The sequence below is a fragment of the Dama dama genome, chromosome 18 (assembly GCF_033118175.1).
Source record: "Dama dama isolate Ldn47 chromosome 18, ASM3311817v1, whole genome shotgun sequence".
NCBI classification, from domain to species: domain Eukaryota; kingdom Metazoa; phylum Chordata; class Mammalia; order Artiodactyla; family Cervidae; genus Dama; species Dama dama.
This window is the reverse complement of record NC_083698.1, coordinates 86609211-86631150: the sequence shown is the minus strand read 5'-3', so window position 1 is coordinate 86631150 and position 21940 is coordinate 86609211. Positions and strand designations below refer to the sequence as shown.

The 21940-nt window shown below is 37.2% G+C and overlaps 1 protein-coding gene across 1 annotated transcript in view; it reads left to right on the top strand.

The window, feature by feature from the left end:
• The window catches only part of GRM8 (glutamate metabotropic receptor 8), an 819273-nt gene that overhangs the window by 499082 nt on the left and 298251 nt on the right, over positions 1-21940 (top strand). The window lies entirely within an intron of this gene.

Here is a 21940-nt window from a genome sequence, read left to right as displayed (position 1 = left end):
CAAATAAAAATGGCAGTGTACATTTAGGCAAGTGAGAGGAATGTGGTATAAGTCTCTCAGAAAGATATTTATTAATCTCTACTTTACTCATAATCCTTAACCCTATGTAAGAAAGCTCTAACTTTCCTCATATCTTATGTTTTTCTTTCCTGACTATCTAAGTTACACAGATGTCCCACTGAGAAATTCTAACCTGTTTAACAATACATCCAAAAGGCCATTCCTCCCAGCTCCTTTAAGTTCTCTTAACTTTCTTTTTATTTTTATCTGTCTTTACATAAACCACAGGCTTATATGAAAAGGTGTATAGCCTCCTCTCAATCTCCTTTGCTTCATTCAGAACTTCATGAAATGAAGAACTGCCATTTTTTTTTTTTTTTTTGCTTCTAAATAAAGGATAACATACATGCAGAAGACTGCAATAAGTTGACAACTCCATGGATTTTTTACAGACTGAAAACACCTAAATCAGTATCCATAACAGCCAATCACCTCCTCTGAATCTCCTGCTGGAACCTTAAAACCTTCCCGTGTTCTTCTAGTCAGTACATGTCTCTCTAGTAAGTCACTGTCCTGACTCAGAACAGCCCAGACTAGGGTTGCCAACTTTTGTGCTCATATAAATGAAGCTACATAATCTGTACTCTTTTATGCCTAGCTCGTTGCACTGTAACTTTTGATAAAGAGGAAGTAAAGCACATTCCCACCGTTATCTCTCTCTATTAACATCAGATTCAGTTATTTAATTTACTTTGTTACATATTGAGAATTTAATTTTTAAAGTCTAATGAATTATTTTATGAAATAACACTTAATATCTATTAATGAAGTTTATAATGTAGGAAAAATTAACATTTTAATACAATATCTACAATTTCTTAGAAAGTGGTAAAATATTACTTCTAATAATATTCTCATCTTGGTCATGTTCTTTCATAATTGTTTAAAAAGTTATAGACTTAATTTTTTAAAGCCATTTTAGGTTCACAGCAAAATTAAGTGAAAAGTACAGAAAGTTTCCGTATATCCCCTGCCTCCCACCCCCTCCTCCCCCCACCCCACACACAGCTTCTCCCAACTATCAACTTCTTGAACCAGAGTGGTACATGTGTTACAGCCAATTAACCTATATAGACACATCATTATCATCCAAAGTCCATAGTTTACATTAGGGTTCTTGATGTGTATTCTATGATGTTGACAAACTTGCAATTCTATATGTATTTATCTACCAGCATTCTCATAAGTATTTCAATTAACCAGCATCATGAAAAAGTACTCTTAATTCCACTAGTCTCAGTCCTAGGCACCAAAGAGAAAGACATTATACTCTTCCAGCTGGTGCTCTAGTGTAATCCCCAAATACCCAAAACATCACTGCAGGATTTAGCAAAAGGAATTTGGCATGTCATCCTCTTATTTTACCAGGAAGGAAAACTCATCTGCTCTCCTTACTGAGCTATTCATGACAACATATCAGAGTTGTCACAAATTCTAGGGTCAATAAATTCTAGAGTATTCAGAGGTATTTGAGAAAACTGCAGTGTTCTTGATTGCACATTGCACTCACTTTCAGAAATAAGTGATCTCTGATTTTTCTATCCGAATGTTTATCTTTCAAAATAATATTACATGCTAAGTCACTTCAGTCATGTCTGACTCTTTGTGACCTTATGAACTATAAACTACCAGGTTTCTCGGTCCACCGGGATTCTCCAGGCAAGAATTCTGGAGTGGGTTGCCATGCCCTCCTCTGGGGGAATCTTCCCTACCCAGGGTTCAAACCCATGTCTCCTGCATTGTAGGTGGATTCTTTACTGCTGAGTTGCTAGGGAAGCCCACTTAAAATAATATTGGCACTCTATAGACAAAAACAAAAACCTTCAGACTGACATTTCAGGATTTTTTTTCCAGGTACTATTTAAGTAAGAATTAGTAGGTTATATCTTTCTGGGGCTTCTCCAGTGGCTCAATGGTAAAGAATCTGCCTGCAATACAGGAACCGCAGAAGACCCAGTTTGATCCCTAGGTTGGAAAGATCCCCTGGAGAAGGAAATGGCAACCCACTGCAGTATTCTTCCCTGGAGAATCCCCATGGATGGAGGAGCCTGGTGGATTACAGTCCATAGGATCACAAATAGTTGGACACAACGGAAGCAAATTGGCATGCATGCACACATCTTTCAGATCCTACTAGATATGCTTTAACCCAAACCAAAGAGAGAACTGCTATGTTTTATACACAGAAACTAGTTTGGGGTGAGGGAGGGAGATGATATTTTCTGTCAAAGACTATAGTTAACTAGTAGTTTAGGTGAGAAAGTTTTTTCTTCTTCAACATGGTTTTTCTATATATAGGCACACAAGCTATCAGATATTGTTAAAAATATTGTTTTTTTATTGCAATGTTTGCATCATACATTTTTTATATCTTTACAGGTGTGCTTCATTGGTTTGATCCATCTTAGCCTTTAAAGTGGGCTGTAGATGCAAAATTTAAATGATACTACTTTGGACAATTTTACACTAATATATGTATAAACAAATGCCATTTCATGTTGGATTTTTTTCTTTTCAGCATTACTTGAAGTCTTTTGGCTTTTGAGCATGATAGCAATCTACTTTACTGATATTGAAGCAGAAAATAACCAGTTCATTGGTTTTCTAGCAACCTCCACACACAGAATGTTTATAAAAATAAAGTAACATATTTAGCAAACTCAAGGATGATTTCATCTGAGCACCTTTAAGTCCTATAACAGATCTAACTAGATCTGTTATATTTAACAAATCTAAAACCAAGAGCTTTTAAGTGCATGTGTACACACACACACATGCATATCTCTCTTTCTATAGAAATAGAGCAAGTGAATAAAAATAGTAAACTGGTAAAATGGAATAAAAGGATATATTTCTTTCCAATGTCAAGGTAAAATTTTTCTAACTTAATGGAGATTGGGTAAGAGTAGAATCATCGAATTGCTTCATATCTTTGAACCGGGATTTGGATAAACCAAATGACCTTTGGGCTGATATTAACTTTGGCTGGCTTTTACAGAAAGTGGTTCCACTGTCAGTTCACTACCTGTATTATTTTATTATTTTTAATCTAAGAATTGATAACAGTAACAATCAGAAATGTACTAAGTACTGTGATCAACATCCATCTTCTTTACTACATTTTTAGAACATCATAATTTTGGCATGATGTGTTGCAGATTAGTGTAACGTGCTATTTTAAAATTTTAGCGATCTACTGCAGATTTGAGATCCTCTCCATTCAGAAAGGGCCAGATGTGAGTTTAGGTGATCTGTGGTCCCATTTGATAGCACCAGAGGCTATGCTTAGAAATTCAACCTTACATAAATAATTAACCCTGTGCATTGAAAGAGTTTTTTGAAGTAATAATTCCTGACTAGCCTATTCATGTCTATCATTTGATTTTAATTAGTGACAAAATATTAAATGCCATGTCATTATTTAGTGATAGGTTTTAAATACTTCCCTCTGTGGATAAAGGAATTTGATTGCTTAGTCATTGTGATTAAAAAGGCTTTTCATAGTTTCCTGGCAAAGATAATGATGCCACAAATACAAATAATTCTAGAGTGGGTTCAGACCACTTGAAGTATATAGGAGAAAGGATCAAATAAAGTTAACTATATGCTGTTTATGAAAAAAATGTTATTGCTGAAAACTTTTGTGTATTGTTTTTTGTTCTCATCCTAGACTCTGAATTGTCAAAATCTTATTAGTATTTTAGGTGAAAAATAATCTTGTCATCTGGAATTTGCATTCAAACAAATGTGTATGTGTTAAGATAAACCTCTAATAAATCATTCCCTGGTTTTCTTATTTTGTATCTCAGTGAAAGATTTCTTTTGATGACAGATTTTAAATTTATACATATTAAGTCTTTTTAGTGCTAATTACCTTGAATTTCACCATATCACAATAACAGTCCCAGGCATCTTAATGCATTTTACTTTAAAGTGCTTTCATATATATTCTCTCATGAGCCCTAGCAGTTGTATGTGGGAGGGCAAGTAAGTGGATGTTATGCCATTTGACAACAGAGATGTATAAAAGTTAAGTAATATATTTAAGACTCCCAGATACCAAATCAAGGAATTGAGATTAGACCCAGAATTTTCAGCTCTTTGTGTAGTGGTCCAAGTTTCAAAGGAGCTGAAATAGGATACTGCTTTGAAAGGAGCCTATTAAAATTGCTAAATAAAGACGGTGCCCTCAGGAGGCTCAGTTTAGCCGGGCTTGCAGTCAGTTAACAAACAACCACAAAATGTAAAGAGTTACAATGCCAACATAGAGAAAACGGATTCCCTGGTGGCTCCTCAGGTAAGGAATCTGCCTGTAGGTTTGATTTCTGGGTTGAGAAGATCCCTGGGAGGAGGAAATGGCAACCCACTCCAATATTTTTGCCTGAAAAATCCCATGGACAGAAGAGCCTGGTGGGGTGCAGTCCAGTTCAGTTCAGTTGCTCAGTCGTGTCCAACTCTTTGCGACCGCATGGACTGCAGCACACCAGGCCTCCCTGTCCATCACCAACTCCTGGAGTTTACTCAAATTCATGTCCACTGAGTCAGTGATGCCATCCAACCATCTCATCCTCTGTCATCCCCTTCTCCTCCTGCCTTCAGTCTTTCACAGCATCAGGGTCTTTTCAAATGAATCAACTCTTCGAATCAGCTGGCCAAAGTATTGGAGTTTCAGCTTCAACATCAGTCCTTCCAATGAATATTCAGGATTGATTTCCTTTAGGATGGATGAACTGACTGGATCTCTTTGCAGTCCAAGGGACCCTCAAGAGTCTTCTCCAACACCACAGTTCAAAAGCATCAATTCTTCGGTGCTCAGCTTTCTTTATGGTCCAATTCTCACATCCATACATGACTACTGGAAAAACCATAGCTTTGACTAGATGGACCTTTGTTGGCAAAGTAATATGTCTGCTTTTTAATATGCTGTCTGGGGTGCAGTCCTTGGGGTCACAAATGAGCTGGATATGGCTGAGCAACTAAGCAAGCATACACATAGAATGTAGTGGAAGAGGGAGAATGGGACCATAAGGAAGATGGTAAATCATCATGAAGTTGGTGATATTTAAACTGAGACCTGAATTATGAGAAGGATCAGAGCCTAAGAACAAACAGGTACAGAAGCCTTAAGGCAGAAAAGGGATTGGTGTCACTCTCATACTAAATGCTTCTCTTCTGTCTCTGGAGTCACAGTCTTTTTTGCTAAAAAAAAAAGTATGGTATTTTCTAAAATTCTCAAAATGGCACATCATCTTGTAAACACTTTGGAGATACCCATGGAAGCGCAGGTAGCTTAATGATCCAGGCATGTCCATCCCATGAGCCTGTCCTTTGAAGTTCACACTGTGAACATGATGTGCTACTGAAGACTGGAGAAATATTTTGTCTTGCAGTTATTTCCCAGATTATAATAGCAGTTGTGTGTAAGTATACCACAGCAAACTACATCAGATAATAACTAGTCACATTAAAAAAAAACAAAACTTTTTCATAGGAGTATAATTGCTTTACAATGTTGTATTCATTTCTACTGTACAAGAAAATGGATCATCCATATGTATGTATATGTCCCCCCCCCGCTTAGTCCTTCCTCTCACCCCATCCCAACCCCTTTAGGACAGCACAGAGACCAAGCTGAACCCCCTGTGCTATATAGCAGTTTCTCACCAGCTATCTATTTTACACATGGCACACATTTTACTTTTCAGAGATTTTAACAACTGCTGTGGGCTTATAGGGAAAGTGAAGGCTTTCCACTGTATTATCACTGAGTGCTCCTCAAGCCTCAAGGGGGAAGAGAGTGATTTGAATGAGTCAGATTTGAGGCTTGACTACTATATTCCTGGGAGGAGTCATCTTCTGGCTAAGAATGAGTGAACATGGCGATTCATTGGCGGGTCCCTGAAGGAACAGCAGTAGTTAGGTGCTGGGGTGCTGTCTCTAAACAGGCCAGGCCATCTAGCTTTTGCACTGTGGATATACTTTCTCATGTGGCCATTGTCCAAAGATCACTCTTTTAGTCAGAGAAGTACTGAGGCATGCTGGCTTAGTTAAGCTCAAAATTGGGTCTTGCTTGTGTAATTGGTTCATTTTCTTTTTTCAGTATTTGCTTATTTGGCAGTGTCAGGTCTTAGTTGAGGTGCAGGGTCTTCATTGTGTTGTGTAGGCTCAGTAGTTGCCAGCACATGGGCTTAGTTGCCTGGTGGCATATGGGATGTTAGTTCTCTGACCAAGGTTCGAAACTGCCTCCCCTGTATTGGAGGGTTAATTCTTAATCCCTGGACTACCAGGAATTCCCTGGTTCATTTCCTTAACAAACATAGAAGCAAAGAACTCTGCCTATTGTCTCCCCTTGTTTGTGAAGTTCCCTATGGAGTTTGAGGCCAGAGTCACAGTTAATACTCACATTAAATCATAAAGCAGTTTCTTTTGCCTTCTTTATGTATATGTTTCCTTGGAGGCCTCCATAGAAGGGTTGATTAAACCAAGACAGGACTTGGGTATTCCTAGTTTTCCTATACAAACCATATACCTAAAGCAAGTCCTTTAAGGAGTTGCAATTTGAATTTAGGATATAATAAAGTACATAAGTACAATAAAGTAATACAAACACATGAAATAAAAGTTTATAATACATAGGAGAAATGCCATCCTAAAACATAATATTTCATTTATCCCTGTCCATTGTAATAAAAACCAGAAAATTAAGGATGCAATAGTAGCAAAAAATAAATAAATAAATAAAAATTAAAAAGCTACACAACACTGAAAAGCAGAGGTTGGCTTTTCTGTTGGGTTTTGAAATTACAGTTGAGTACTTTGGCCACCTGATGTGAAGAGCTGACTCATTTGAAAGGACCCTGATGTTGGAAAAGATTGAGGGCGGGAGGAGAAGGGGACGACAGAGGATGAGATGGTTGGATGGCATCACGACTCAATGGACATGGGTTTGGGTGGACTCCGGGAGTTAGTGATGGACAAGGGGGCCTGGTGTTGCTGCGGTTCATGGGGTTGCAAAGAGTTGGACATGACTGAGTGATTGAACTGACTGACTGACTGACAATTCTTCCCTTTAAAATTTCAGTTTGGCACTTTATTCACATTTGTTTCTTTTTTCTTGAATTTCCATGAAAAATATGAAGCCAATACAAATGTTAACATTTTTGGGGTACTTATAATGTTCCAGGTGTACTTCAAAGCATTGCTTATATATTTCTAAGCATTATCTCATTGAATTCTCAAAACAATCTGATGATGTAGGAACGAATTTTATCCTTATTTCTGCAAATCAAGAGACTGAAGAAAATATTTAGTTCACTTACCTAGTCAAGTGTTGGAAGCAGGGTTTGAGATCTTGAAGCCTTAGCTTAAAGTTGCATACCTAATTACTATGGTGATTATGGCAATTACTCCAGCACCCAATTGTGGATGTGACTGGTGATAGAAGCAAAGTCCAATGCTGTAAAGAGCAATATTGCATAGGAATCTGGAATGTTAGGTCCATGAATCAAGGCAAATTGGAAGTGGTAAAACAGGAGATGGCAAGAGTGAACGTCGGCATTTTAGGAATCAGCGAACTAAAATGAACTGGAATGGGTGAATTTAACTCAGATGATCATTATATCCACTACTGTGGGCAAGAATCCCTTAGAAGAAATGGTGTAGCCATCACAGTCAACAAGAGTCTGAAATGCAGTGCTTGGATGCAGTCTCAAAAACGACAGAATGATCTCTGTTTGTTTCCAAGGCAAACCATTCAGTATCATGGTAATCCAAGTCTATGCGCCAACCAGTAATACTGAAGAAGCTGAAGTTGAATGGTTCTATGAAAAACTACAAGACCTTCTAGAACTAACACCCAAAAAAGATATCCTTTTCATTATAGGGGACTGGAATGCAAAAGTAGGAAGTCAAGAAATACCCGGAGTAACAGCAAATTTGGCCTTGGATTATAGAATGAAGCAGGGCAAAGGCTAATGGAGTTCTGCCAAGAGAATGCACTGGTCATAGAAAACATCTTCTTCCACAACACAAGAGAAGACTCTACACATGGACATCACCAGACGGTCAACACTGAAATCAGATTGATTATATTCTTTGCAGCCAAAGATGGAGAAGCTCTATACACTCGGCAAAAACAAGACCAGAAGCTGACTGTGGCTCAGACCATGAACTCCTTATTGCCAAATTCAGACTTAAATTGAAGAAAGTAGGGAAAACGACTGAACCATTCAGGTATGACCTAGATGAAATCCTTAACGATTATGCAGTGGAAGTGAGAAATAGATTGAAGGGACTAGATCTGATAGAATGCCTGATGAACTTTGGATGGAGGTTCATGACATTTTACAGGAGACAGGGATAAAGACCATCCCCATGGAAAAGAAGTGCAAAAAAGCAAAATGGCTGTCTGAGGAGGCCTTACAAATAGCTGTGAAAAGAAGAGAAGCTAAAAGCAAAGGAGAAAAGGAAAGATATTCCCATTTGAATGCCGAGTTCCAGAGAATAGCAAGGAGAGATAAGAAAGCCTTCTTCAGTGATCAGTGCAAAGAAATAGAGGAAAACGGTAGAATGGGAAAGACTAGAGATCTCTTCAAGAAAATTAGAGATACCAAGGGAACATTTCATGCAAAGATGGGCTCCATAAAGGACAGAAATGGTATGGACCTAACAGAAACAGAAGATATTAAGAAGATGTGACAAGAATACACAAAAGAACTGTACAAAAGAGATCTGCATGACCCAAAAAAATCATGATGATATGATCACTCACCTAGAGTCAGACATCCTGGAATGTGAGGTCAAGTGGGCCTTAGGAAGCATCACTATGAACAAAGCTAGTGGAGGTGATGGAATTCCAGTTGGGCTATTTCAAATCCTGAAATATGATGTTGTGAAAGTGCTGCACTCAATATGCCAGCAAATTTGGGAAACTCAGCAGTGGCCACAGGACTGGAAAAGGTCAGTTTTCATTCCAATCCCTAACAAAGGCAATCCCAAAGAATGCTCAAACTACCACACAAGTGCACTCATCTCATGCTAGCAAAGTAATGCTCAAAATTCTCCAAGGCAGACTTCAGCAACACATGAACCGTGAACTTCCAGATGTTCAAGCTGGTTTTAGAAAAGGCAGAGGAACCAGAGATCGAATTGCCAACATCCGCTGGATCATCAAAAAAGCAAGAGAATTCCAGAAAAAGCATCTATTTCTGCTTTATTGACTATGCCAAAGCCTTAACTGTGTGGATCACAATAAACTGTGGAAAATTCTGAAAGAGATGGGAATACCAGACCACCTGACCTGCCTCCTGAGAAATCTGTATGCAGGTCAGGAAGCAACAGTTAGAACTGGACATGAAACAGCAGACTGGTTCCAAATAGGAAAAGGAGCACATCAAGGCTGTATATTGTCACCCTGCTTATTTAACTTATATGTAGAGTACATCATGAGAAACAGGCTGGATGAACACAAGCTGGAATCAAGATTGCTGGGAGAAATATCAATAACTTCAGATATGCAGATGAAACCATCCTTATGGCAGAAAGTGAAGAAGAACAAAAGAACCTCTTGATGAAAGTGAAAGAAGAGAGTGAAAAAGTTGGCTTAAAGCTCAACATTCAGAAAACTAAGATCGTGGCATCTGGTCCCATCACTTCATGGCAAATAGATGGGGACACAGTGACAGACGTATTTTTGGGGGTTCCAAAATCACTGACGATGGTGACTTCAGCCATGAAATTCAAAGACACTTACTCCTTGGAAGGAAAATTATGACCAACATATACAGCATATTAAAAAACAGAGACATTACTTTGCCAGCAAAGGTCCATCTAGTCAAGGTCATGGTTTTTCCCATAGTCACGTATGGATGTAAGAGTTGGACTATAAAGAAAGCTGAGCACCGAAGAATTGATGCTTTTGAATTGTGGTGTTGGAGAAGACTCTTGAAAGTCCCTTGGACTGCAAGGAGATCCAACCAGTCCATCCTAAAGGAAATCAGTCCTGAGTGTTCATTGGAAGGACTGATGTTGAAGCTGAAACTCCAATACTTTGGCCACCTTATGCAAAGAGCTGATTCATTTGAAAAGACCCTGATGCTGGGAAAGATTGAGGGCAGGTGGAAAAGGGGATGACAGAGTATGAGAGAGTTGGATGGCATCACCTACTCAGTGGAGATGAGTTTGGGTAAACTCTGGGAGTTGGCGATGGACAGAGACACCAGGCATGATGTGGTCTATTGGGTCGCAAAGAGTCAGACATGACTGAGCAACTGAACTGAACTGAGTTGATGTTAATTAAGGTATACCGCCTCTAATGATAAGTGGTATTGAAGAATCAGGGAATAAAATTTTAATTAAAAAAACATGTGTCTAAAAGGAAAAACAAGGAAATTTTATAATTTTGATACAACACTGGGACCCATGGAGTCAGGGTAGTTCTCTGTGACTACATCCCTATAGCTCAAATGATAAAGAATCTGCCTGCAATGTGGGAGACTTGGGTTCAATCCCTAGGTTGGAAAGACCCCTTAGATAAGGGAATGGCAACCCGCTGCCTTATTCTTGCCTGGATACAAAGAGTCCTGGGGTGGCAAAGAGTTGGATACAACTGAGTTACTGACACTACACTAATACACAGATAATATTATACAAAGTGAAAATAGCAACTCAGCAGCAAAAACCAAAAGAAAGTTGTTTCCAAGAATGGAAAGACAATGAATATAATGCACAGGCTGCTCCTGCTAGTTAGTTGCTAAGCTGTGTCTGACTCTTTTGTGGACAACTCCATGGACAATAGCTGACCAGGCTCCTCTGTCCATGGGATTTTTTAGGCAAGATTACTGGAGTGGGTTGCCATTTCCTTCTCCAAGGGATCTTCCTGACCCATGGTTCAAATCCATCTCCTGCATTGGCAGGCAGATTCTTTACCACTGAGCCACAAGGGAAGCCCCATAACAAACATGAAGTCAAGATAAATCTTTTGAAATGTTATTACAATCATGTATGAGTCTTGGATATTAATACCCATGGATTTCTGGAGGCTAAGGAATGGGTATTAAGGTTCCTGCCAGCCCAATAATTTTTACTTTGTGAGCTTCATTGAGGTAAAATATAAATTAAAACCAACTGGTAGCAAGTGTATACTTTGATGTGTTTTTTACGAATATATATAATTGTATAACCACCACCACGATCATGGTCTGGAACATTTTCATGACTCCTCAGTGTTTTTCCTGCTTCTTTTCAGTCAACTCTTTTCTCACAATACCATTCCCTGGAAACCAATACACTCCTTTCTTGTCAGTATATTTTTGCTTTCTTAAAACTTACTATGAATGAAATCATACATCTTATAATTTTTGTGTGTTTTTTTCCGCTGAAGATAAAGCTTTTGAATTTACCCATGATGTTGTGTTTATCGGTAGTTCACTGCCTTTTACTAATAAACATATCATAATTTGTTTATTCATTCATTTATGGAATTTGGATAATTTTCAGCCTTTTCCATTATGAATTGAGCTTCTAGGAATATTCAAATTCAATTCTTTGTGAGGACATATATTTTTGTTTTTCTTGGATAAATACATGAGAATGGGATTGCTGGATTGTGTAGGGAGAATATGTTTAATTTTACAGGAATCTGCCAAACTTTTTTTCTCTAGCAACTATATCATTGTGCATCCCTAACAGCAATGTACGATGGTTCCAGTTACTCTTCTCCTCTTCAACACTTAATATTGTCAGTTGTCTTAATTTTAGCCATTTATTGTTTTTGTTCAGTCACTGAGCTGTATCTGACTCTTTGCAACCCCATGGACTGCAGCTTGCCAGGCTTCCTTGTCCTTTATCATCTCCCTGAGTTTGCTCAAACTCATGTCCTTTGAGTCAGTGATGCCATCCAGCCATCTCATCCTCTGTTGCCCTCAATCTTTCCCAGCATCAGGGTCTTTTCCAGCTAGTTGGCTCTTTGCATCAGGTGCTGAAAAGTATTAGAAATTCAGTTCTTCCAGTGAACATTCAGGATTACTAGTGAGTATATACTAATTTCTCATTGTGGCTGTAATCTGCATTTCTCTGATCAGTGGTCATTTTTGTACATTTTTACACATGCTTATTTGCCATTTTTATATCTTCTTTGGTTGTCTCTTCAAATCTTTCACTCATTTTAAAACTGAATTGTTATTGAGTTGTAAATGTTCTTTCTTCATTCTAGAAACAAGTTCTTTATTTTATATATGCATTTGTATATATATACAAATATGTAATATTTTGTTATAAAAATGTTTTTTCTTTATTTTCATAATGGTGTCTTTTGATAAACATTATCCTCTTGTAACCAAGTATAGTCATATTTTGAAGATTAGTTTTTATTTTTATTTTTTGTTTGATTTACAGGGATTGAGATATTTTAAAAAGTATGGCTCAGTTATTCTAAATTTTCCTTTTGAGGTTTTCTATGGTGAGTTTAAAAATATATGTACCTCATCTATTTTAATTAATTACATTAAAACTTGTATTGTAGTATCTTATGAAAAATGTCCCTTTGCCACTTGAAGAAGTACTTTTTTAGCTTTCTTTAGAAAAATGAATGTGTGTAAATAATAAGAGAATTTTCAAAAGATATAAATTTACTATTTGTCCCTGAGTTGCTAATGAAGTACAATGAAGTACTAAGTAAAATATATACAGAATATATAAAATGTATTCTAAATTGCTCTATATTTTAAGGATGACATTTAATTTATTGTTTGGAAGGAGGAAAGCACTGGCTAAGAGGAACAATCTTGCAAAAATTCAGTTCACAGGAAGAAATTCAATCATCATTAATTAGGGAGAACAGGTTTATAAGCAGAGTTTGTCTTATGGAATAGAATCAAAAAGTAATGAAATTTCACAGTTTGGTTTGCCATTACAAAAGTTAAAAAATAGATCTTTATTAATTTTTTTTTTTTGTCTAGTGTTAATATTAGAGAACAAACCCCTGAAGTATAAAGGTGTAATTAACTACAGTTAATGAGAATATGCAATTTAGTGAATAATTTCAGTTTTGGACCTTTTAGAGGTCTCTGTGGAATATCCAAGTGAAGATATTCGTGTGGTAGCTGTACACACCCACACAAAGGCACAGAAAGACACATACAAGTTTCAATGCAGAAGAAGGTGGAAATAAATATATGGATATATCACTATACAGATAATAATGGAAACTGTAAACACTGTGATGAAAGAATCCATGCCTTATGTTTTGTTTTTCCTCATTGCACTGAGCCTATAATGGGACTAAGAAATGGTTGTTGAGTAAATGACTCATAGATCATTGAATCTGTATAGTGAAAAATTTCAAACCAACAGAATGAAAAATAGCATTGCCAGATAATTTGTCTTTTTTACTATAAATTTTGTAGATTCATAATGTATAGTATTTTCTAAATCAGCAGTTCTCAAACACTTTGGTCCCAGGATCTTACACACTAGAAATTATTAAGAACTTCCCAAAGCATTTATTTGTATGCATCATACCTATTGATTAACTATATTTTAAATTAAAATAATAAAAATTTAAAACATATATAAATTCATCTAAAAATGACAACTGTAAACCAATTGCATGTTGATATAAAGAACATGTTAATGAAAATGAGTAAATTCTAAAAGAAGGAAAGCTCTGAGAAGAGTAGTAAATTTTTACCTTTTATAAATCTCCTTCACATGTAGATTAATAGAAAGTAGCTTGCATTATCATATCTTTTACACTAAGTCTATTGCAATATGAACTATTGGGTATAGGATATTAAAAAGAAATCTGGTTTCACACAGAGGTATAGTGATAAAGAAAAATACTTTGGTAGCATGTTCAGGTTATCTTTGATACCACACCAAAATTTAGCAAATATTTTTTCATAAAAGCTAATTTCAATATAGAAACTGATACTTTGGCAATAACCTTAAAATCCGTTGGTCTATGTGGTTTTTGAATGAAACACTTTAACTAGGGATGATTTTAAAATTTTTGGATAAAATTGGTTTATTGAGTTTTTATGTCTGTTTCAAATGTTGAAACATTTTATAATAATAAAACATTACAGTTATTAATATCACCACCAATATAATCAGAACAGTGATCAGAAAAGCCTGATTAGATTTGTGGAGGCAATAAGTGTTCCAAAATATTAATTTTCACTCAAAAGCTCAGGTTTGATCATTGGTCAAAATTTCTGTTTTACTTTAAATAATGAGTTTATATTTTTCATTTAATTTAATTTTTTATGTATTTTTGGCTGTTCTAGGTCTTAATTTTTGCAGAGGTTACTTTCTAATTGTGGCGAGCAAGGGCTACTCTTCCTTGCGGTGTGCGGGCTTCTCCCTGTGATGGCTACTCTTATAGTGGAGCACAGGCTCTAGGCACTCAGGCTTCAGTGGTTGTGGCTCTTTTTTTTTTTTTTTTTTTCATTTATTTTTATTAGTTGGAGGCTAATTACTTTACAATATTGAAGTGGGTTTTGTCATACATTGACATGAATCACCCATGGAGTTACATGTATTCCCCATCCCGACCCCCCTCCCACCTCCCTCTCTACCCGATCCCTCTGGGTCTTCCCAGTGCACCAGGCCCGAGCACTTGTCTCATGCATCCAACCCGGGCTGGTGATCTGAGCACAGGTTCAGTAACTGTGGCACACAGGGTCTTAGTTGCCGTGTGGCATGTAGGATCTTCCCAGATCAGGGGTCAAGTTTGTGTCTCCTATATCAGGAGGCAGATTCTTTACCACTGAGCCACCAGGGAAGCCCTACTTTATTCATTTTTGAGAAAAATCTTCCACACACCCAAGTCTGAATAATTGTGGTTTATCTGTCAGTAGACTTTTAAAATAAAAAGCATATGCCATTATAAAGATGGCTAGTTCAGCTCACAAATGAAATGCTCCTATAAAAGCTACCTCTGACCTTTCCCTGAGTGTATCATCATTTTTCAGTCTGTAATAGAAGTGCTTTATGTGCACTTTACATTTCATCATACAGGATATTAAGATCTTTACTCCAGTCAAAATTTTAAAAGTCAATAGATTTTACTGCTTCATCAAGGCTGTTCTAAAGTGAAACTAGCAATTTTTCTTTTACTTCAACTGTGTAGCAGTTGTGAATATACTAACACCTTTCCTTCCCCTGCCTCCTTCATGCTAAGAGGTTAGCAGTTTTACCCACTGCCACCTTTTGTCATCATCAGGGCAAATATCAGCACAATAGAAGAGGCAATTACAATGTTAACATTGCTATGAAAACAGTTTTCACCCAGTGGATCACCTGAAAGAGAACATCACGGCCCCGTGGGCTACACTGAGAGCCGCTCTTCTGAATAATATTTTTTCATAATTACTGTTGTATGAAGAAGGAAGATAAAACTATTATGAAAACGGGTAGGCAAACTGCACTGCTACAGAAGCAGCTCAAATATTATTTCATTTGAAAATGTCAGTACCCCCACTTGGCATAATTTCTTTAAGGAAGAGCAAGGTAGAAAAAATGTTTTGTTTAACCATGGTTGGATTCCCTCCCCATTTTCACTCCCAGTACATAAATTCTCCTTCCTTCCTCCCTTCCTTTCCATTCCTTCCTTCTTTTTTACTCCCTCCTTCCTACCCCCACATCCCTGCTTACCATCTCTCTCTCTCTTTTTGTAAGATTATAATTGAAATCTAATTTAGGATAGTTTTAAAAACTTGTCAAAAGTGTCAGTGTAGGGTATGATATGAAAGTGAATAACTTTAATTGCACATGAACTAAAAATTAATTTCTGTTCCTGGGACATTACCCTGTATGTCTTCAAATATTTAAAGATGAAAATGGCAAAGGTTTTATTGGATCTGCATTGCAGTACATTAAACTATAATATCTTTATGTGGGAGAATGACTTTTTAAACTGCCAATTAGTTGCATCCTTTCACTGAAATTTTACTACATGTGCCACAGGCTTGGTTTTGCACTGGCCTATTTCTTAGATATTAAAGACTTTATGTTTTGTTTTTCAGAGCAGTTTTATTTAGTGTCTTCCATATACTGAATAAAAGGCATCATGGCAGGGAACCACGTGATTGAGACAAATTTTGCTGTGAGCTCCAACCATGTCCATGGCAGTCTGCAGTGCCCATCTATTTATTTATTTATTTATTTATTTTTTGCAATGCCCATCTATTATTCTAGCAAATTTGTTTTGAGTACCTACCATGTGCAAGATGGTAGTTTAGCCTCTGTGGGAAATAATGAAGATATGTAAGATAAACTCCCATTAGAAAGCTTGAAATCTAATGGAAAGCCAAGTTTTTATAAATTGCCAAACATCAAAGATGTGGTACATATATACAGTGGAATATTACTCAGCCAGAAAAGGGAGCAAAATTGGGTTATTTATAGTGATACAGTTGAACTGAGAGTTTGTCATACAAAGTAATATACATCAAAAAGAGAAAAACAAACATATAAACTCCAGGAGACAGTGAAAGACAGGGAGGCCTGGCATGCTGCGGTCCATTGGATCGCAAAGAGTCAGCCGTGACTTAGCAACTGAAAAGCAACAACACATATATATGGAATCTAAAAAAATGGTACCGATAAACCTATTTTCAGGGCAGGAATGGAGACTCAGACGTAAGGAACCAACTTGTGGACGTGAAGCAGGGGGAAGGGGAGGGTGGGACAAATTGAGAGGGTAGCACTGACATATACACACAACTGTGTGTAAAATAGGGAGTTAGTGGGAAATCTCTGTATAGGACAGGGAGCCCGGCTCAGCGCTCTGTGATGACCCAGAGGGGTAAAGTGGGGGTGGGTAGGAAGAAGGCTCAAGAGGGAAGGGATGTATATATATATATGTGTGTGTGTGTGTGTGTATACATGTGTATATATATACATATAGCTGATACATGTTGTTGTACAACAGAAACTAACATAACATTGTAAAGCAATTATCCTCCAGTTTAAAAAAAATAAAAGAAAATCCCTAAGAAAAGATGTATCAGAATGAATCAGTGACTAGAATTAATAATAATGGTAAACGCAGATGATTGTTTTATAGGAGCCTAGTGGAGGGAAAGGTGCATTCTGACTGAGAAATTTAAGGAAAGAAGAAATAGTATTTGGTCAGATCTTACGGGAGTGAGTGAGATTTTGCCGGGTGAAGTGGTTTGTCGGTTACGTTCCATGAAGAAAGAAGGGCAGGAGTGTAAGTACTGAGGAACAAGCTACTTGGTGTGTTTGATGGTGAGTTGGCAGTAGGCACAGAGGGAAAGGAAGCTGGGAGATGTGGTCTTTCGAGGTGTGGCATGTGTGGTTTTGGTGGAGGCTGTGATAAGGAGCAGAAGTTCATCTTTGAAATGCTAGCCTTAGGTCTTTTTTTTAATATCAGATTTATTGTGATAGAATCACATAAGTTTAAGGGTGTATAACATGATGATTTTATATGTATATATATATACATATACACACACACACACACACACACACATATATATTGCAAAATGATAACAACAGTTAGGTTAACCTCTCTGTTGCCTCACATAGTTTTGTCTGTGTTGAGATCTTTTAAATCTACTCTGTGAGAACAGCTTTCAAAATATACAGTACAGCCTTGTTAACTATGGTCGCCCTGCTCCTGAACTTATTCATCTTATGTTTGGAAGCTGGTACCCTTTGACCACCTTCACTTATGTCTCCCCTCCGCACAGCAACTACCAATCTACCCTGTTTCTATGATTTTGTTTGTTTGCTAGTTTTAGATTCTACATGTAAGTGAGATCATACATTATTTGTCTTTTTCTTTCTGACTTATTCTACTTAGCACCAAGTTTCATCCATGTTGTCATATATGGCAGAATCTCAGAGTTAAGGCTGAACAATATTCCATGGTATGTATATATACCACATTTTCTCTATCCTATCTTCCATCGGTAGCTACTTAGGTTTTTGTGTCTTGGCTATTGCAAATAATGTGCCAGTGAACATGGAGGTACAGTATCTCTTGAGATAGTGCTTTTATTTCCTTCAGCTACATACCCAGGAGTGGAATTGCTGGATCACTTGCTAGTGCTATTTGTAATTTTTTGAGGATCCTTCATCCTATTTTCACCTAGATCATCTTAAAATCCTAAATCAAAGGAAACCAAAGGATTCTATTTTAGGATTATTTTGCAGTCTTGAAACATGCCTTCAAACTGTCCTTCCTTGTTTTTTCAGTCTCTCTGATGGTGTATGTGTTTCTAAGCACATTCAGGGTTTATATTTTCACCTACCATAGTACCTGCAGATGAGGTTAAAAAATGAGAAAGCAGTGTTTACAAATCCTTTATTGGGCCAGTTTCATTGCAAAGGTTTAACTTAAATCCTGCAGCAATCCCAATACTAGTAGCAATAATGCACATGTTATCTCATTTGCTCCTCCTCACTGCTCTCTGAGGAGTGTGAGAGTCACCGATTTACAGATGAGGAACTCAGCCTTGGAGAGAAGGAGGTGGCAGAGCTGGGATTTGAATCTACCATCTAACGTCCAGCTGTACCCCCTCTCACAATTATGTGGAAGTCGCTCCTCTTATTCTAGTCCTTATTCTATTCCTTATTTACAAATAAGGAAACTCAAGCACCGAGAGATTAAATAGCTTTCCAGTATTCATATACTTTCACAAATGGCAAGCTGGGACTTTAGCTTTTATCTGCTGTGCCCTCCGAGCCTTTGTTCTTTTCATGACATTATGCTGTCAGCTTGTGTTGGACTGGTCTTATTTCCTGGGGACATTTGAATTCTCTCACATTTGGGATGAGATTTGAAAGGAAAAAAAAATCCTGGCCTGTTGTTCTTCGGGTAAGTGGAAAGACAGCAACTGATGCTTACAAAATCGTGTGCCCTTGCAGGCATATGAAGTGCATCTCTGAAGTAAGCAAAGCTATTGTAGGACAGTCCTCTCAACACAGGACCAGATGCCTGGATGCTGATTTCTTCTTCTTGAAAATGGAGGTTGTCTTTTTTTTTTTTTTCCTGGTTTTCAAATAGTCCAGTTTAGTGATTTCCATACATTGGAAGCAACTCCGTTAGAATCACCTTGGAAACATTGAACACACACACACAGAGACACGAAATAAACATGTTCCTGGACTTCTGACTCACTATCAGGTGGTACCCAGTCATCTATTTTGGAAAAGCTTCTTGGTGAAGACAGGGTATTACAACTGCAAAAGGCTGAGTCTCTGGGGCCAGATCTCACTGGCTTATGCCCCAGCTATGAAGCTTTGGCAAGTTAGGTAGCCTTTCTGTGCCTTAATTCATCATTTGTATTTGAGCTCCCCCTATACTATCATTATTATGGACAGTCTGGTTTGAGAGACTTGTCTAGAAATATGATAATTTAGAGAAACATCAAAAGAGCAGTGAGAAAATTCCAAATCTGAGGCACTATTTCCCTAGTTATGTAAAGAAAAGAATAATTATAACTGAATAAACCCAGGGTAATTCTATTGTGGATCCCACTTACGTTCAGTGTGAACTGTTCAAGTAGTATAGTAAAACAGCATACATTTTTTGACCTATTAAATTAAAGTCAGGGTGATTTAGATGTAGAATAAACTGAAGTTCGTTCTTAAAATGTTTATAGCACAAGTGCTTAGTAAGCACATTAATATTGTAATCCAGTTGCATGAGGGATGTTTGAATTAAATGAACAACAACACATCTTAATTACCTCACAGCATATACTTATACGAAATCACATACACAGCTTTCCCTGGCAGTGAATCTATTTAGTAACTCTTTTATAGACCAGTAGGACCTTGGAGCTCATTAAACCCTGGTAAATTGTTCCTTTTTATAGACAAAGAAATTGAATCCAAGAAAGGTTAAGATGATTATTTGAAAAACCTCACACTTGGTTAGTTGCCAAATCAAGGCTAGGAGTTGGATTTTAAAATATTTTGTTCTAATCAAAACTATAGTAAAACTAGTTTTCATTAAAGTAGTTCCAAGAATCCAGACCATTCACTCTGCCAGGCAGGCTGGGAGATGTTATATTGTAACAGAAAAAATAAAACAGGATTTGGTGTTTTACAGAACTTAGTTGAAAGACTCTCATTTACAGGATGTGTGACTGGTGTATATTGCTTACTTTACTGAATTTCAGCTCTCTCTTTTCTGTAAAGACAAATTACAATAAAATTAGACGTTGCACTTCACAGGTCTGCCATTCACATGTTTCTAGGTGCGCTTAGTCGCTCAGTTGTGTCCAACTCTTTGTGATCTTTTGGACTATAGCCTGCCAGGCTACTCTGTCCATGGGGTTTCCCAGGCAAGACTACTGGAGCGGGTTGTCATGCCCTCCTGTAGGGGATCTTCCCAAACCAGGGATCGAACCTGCATCTCCTGTGCCTTCTGCATTGTAGGTCAGTTCTTTACCCACTGAGCCACCTGGGATATTTGAGAGCAACTTCTAAGTTCCATGATGTGGAGTAAACCATTTGCTTCCAAGCAGTGAATTCCTTAGTTAAGGAGAGAGTATAATCAACTCTGCAGATTTTTCTCTTGAAGCTATAAAAATCTCTACTTCTTTTTAAAAAATGAGCCTGAAAAGAAAGTCAACTGCTGGTGACTATGCAGAAAAGGAAAGTAATTGAGAGGAGATTTAATAAGGTGATGTTTCTTAGCAGATAAAGGGTTGGGATGTATTAAAGAGTAGAATGTCAAATTCTTTACTGGGTCAGATCCAAGATATGACTAGTTCTGCCCTAAGATCCTTACACAGAAACTAGAGAGTGCTTCCTAAAATTGTTGGTAAATTCTGTCATCTTTGCAAAACAACTTAAGGAAAATCAAGCTTTAGTGCAAATTGAAATGTTGGTTACACTGTGAAGATATGAGCAGGAAACAATTGAATTAAACATGAATGTGGTTTTAAAGACCAGAAGCTAGCATAAAATTTTCCATATTTGAAAATTTAGCTATTTGCTAGGGTATTAACTATTTTGCTAACAAATATAACACTCTACTGTAACTTCTTAATAGTTATGAGAATCATATGAGATAAAAAATCTGTTTAGCATATTGTTGACCTGCCCAGGTGGCACGAGTGGTAAAGCACTTGCCTGCCAATGCAGGAGACTTAAGAGACATGGGTTCGATCCCTGGGTTGGGAAGATCCCCTGGAGGAGGGCATGGCAACCCACTCCAGTATTCTTGCCTGGAGAATCCCATGGACAGAGGAGGCTGGTAGACTACAGTCCATAGGGTTGCAAAAAGTCGGACATGACCAAAGCGATTTAGCACACATGTATGCACTAGTATATACTATGTCAATAATAATAATTTCTCAATTTAATCTGTACAAGTACAGTTTTACCATATGTTTTATACTTACTATTATATTCTAAATAAAGGATTAATTAATTACCCTTATTGGTTTTATTTATCACAAACTCCTTCGCTTTCAACTTCTCATTTTCATAGCAAAAATTATCAAAATCTTTTGTGTTTTACTGCAGGAAAATGCTCATCAGAGTGTTAAAAGTTTAGCCTTACTATTTTTCTTAGTAATTTTGCAAAAATTTCAGTCACCCACCATTATGGCTGGCTAACATGCATGCCTGAAACAACGTGAGCTTTCAGGATAAAGCTCCTCTATAAAAATTATCTGTGACTGGAGGAATCTTTCAGCACACTTTCATGGTGTTTAAAATCAAGAATTGTTGAGTTCAAGTAAAAAAGAATAGAGTTTTTCTTCCAAACCTATGAAACAAAGAAGTGGTGTAAATAATTTGTGCAAGGTCGTGGAAGGAATGCTTATTTGAATTGAGATTTATAACTTGAGAGCCAAATTTTGTGTTAACTGTTAGCACAGAGTTCCCTGTTTAG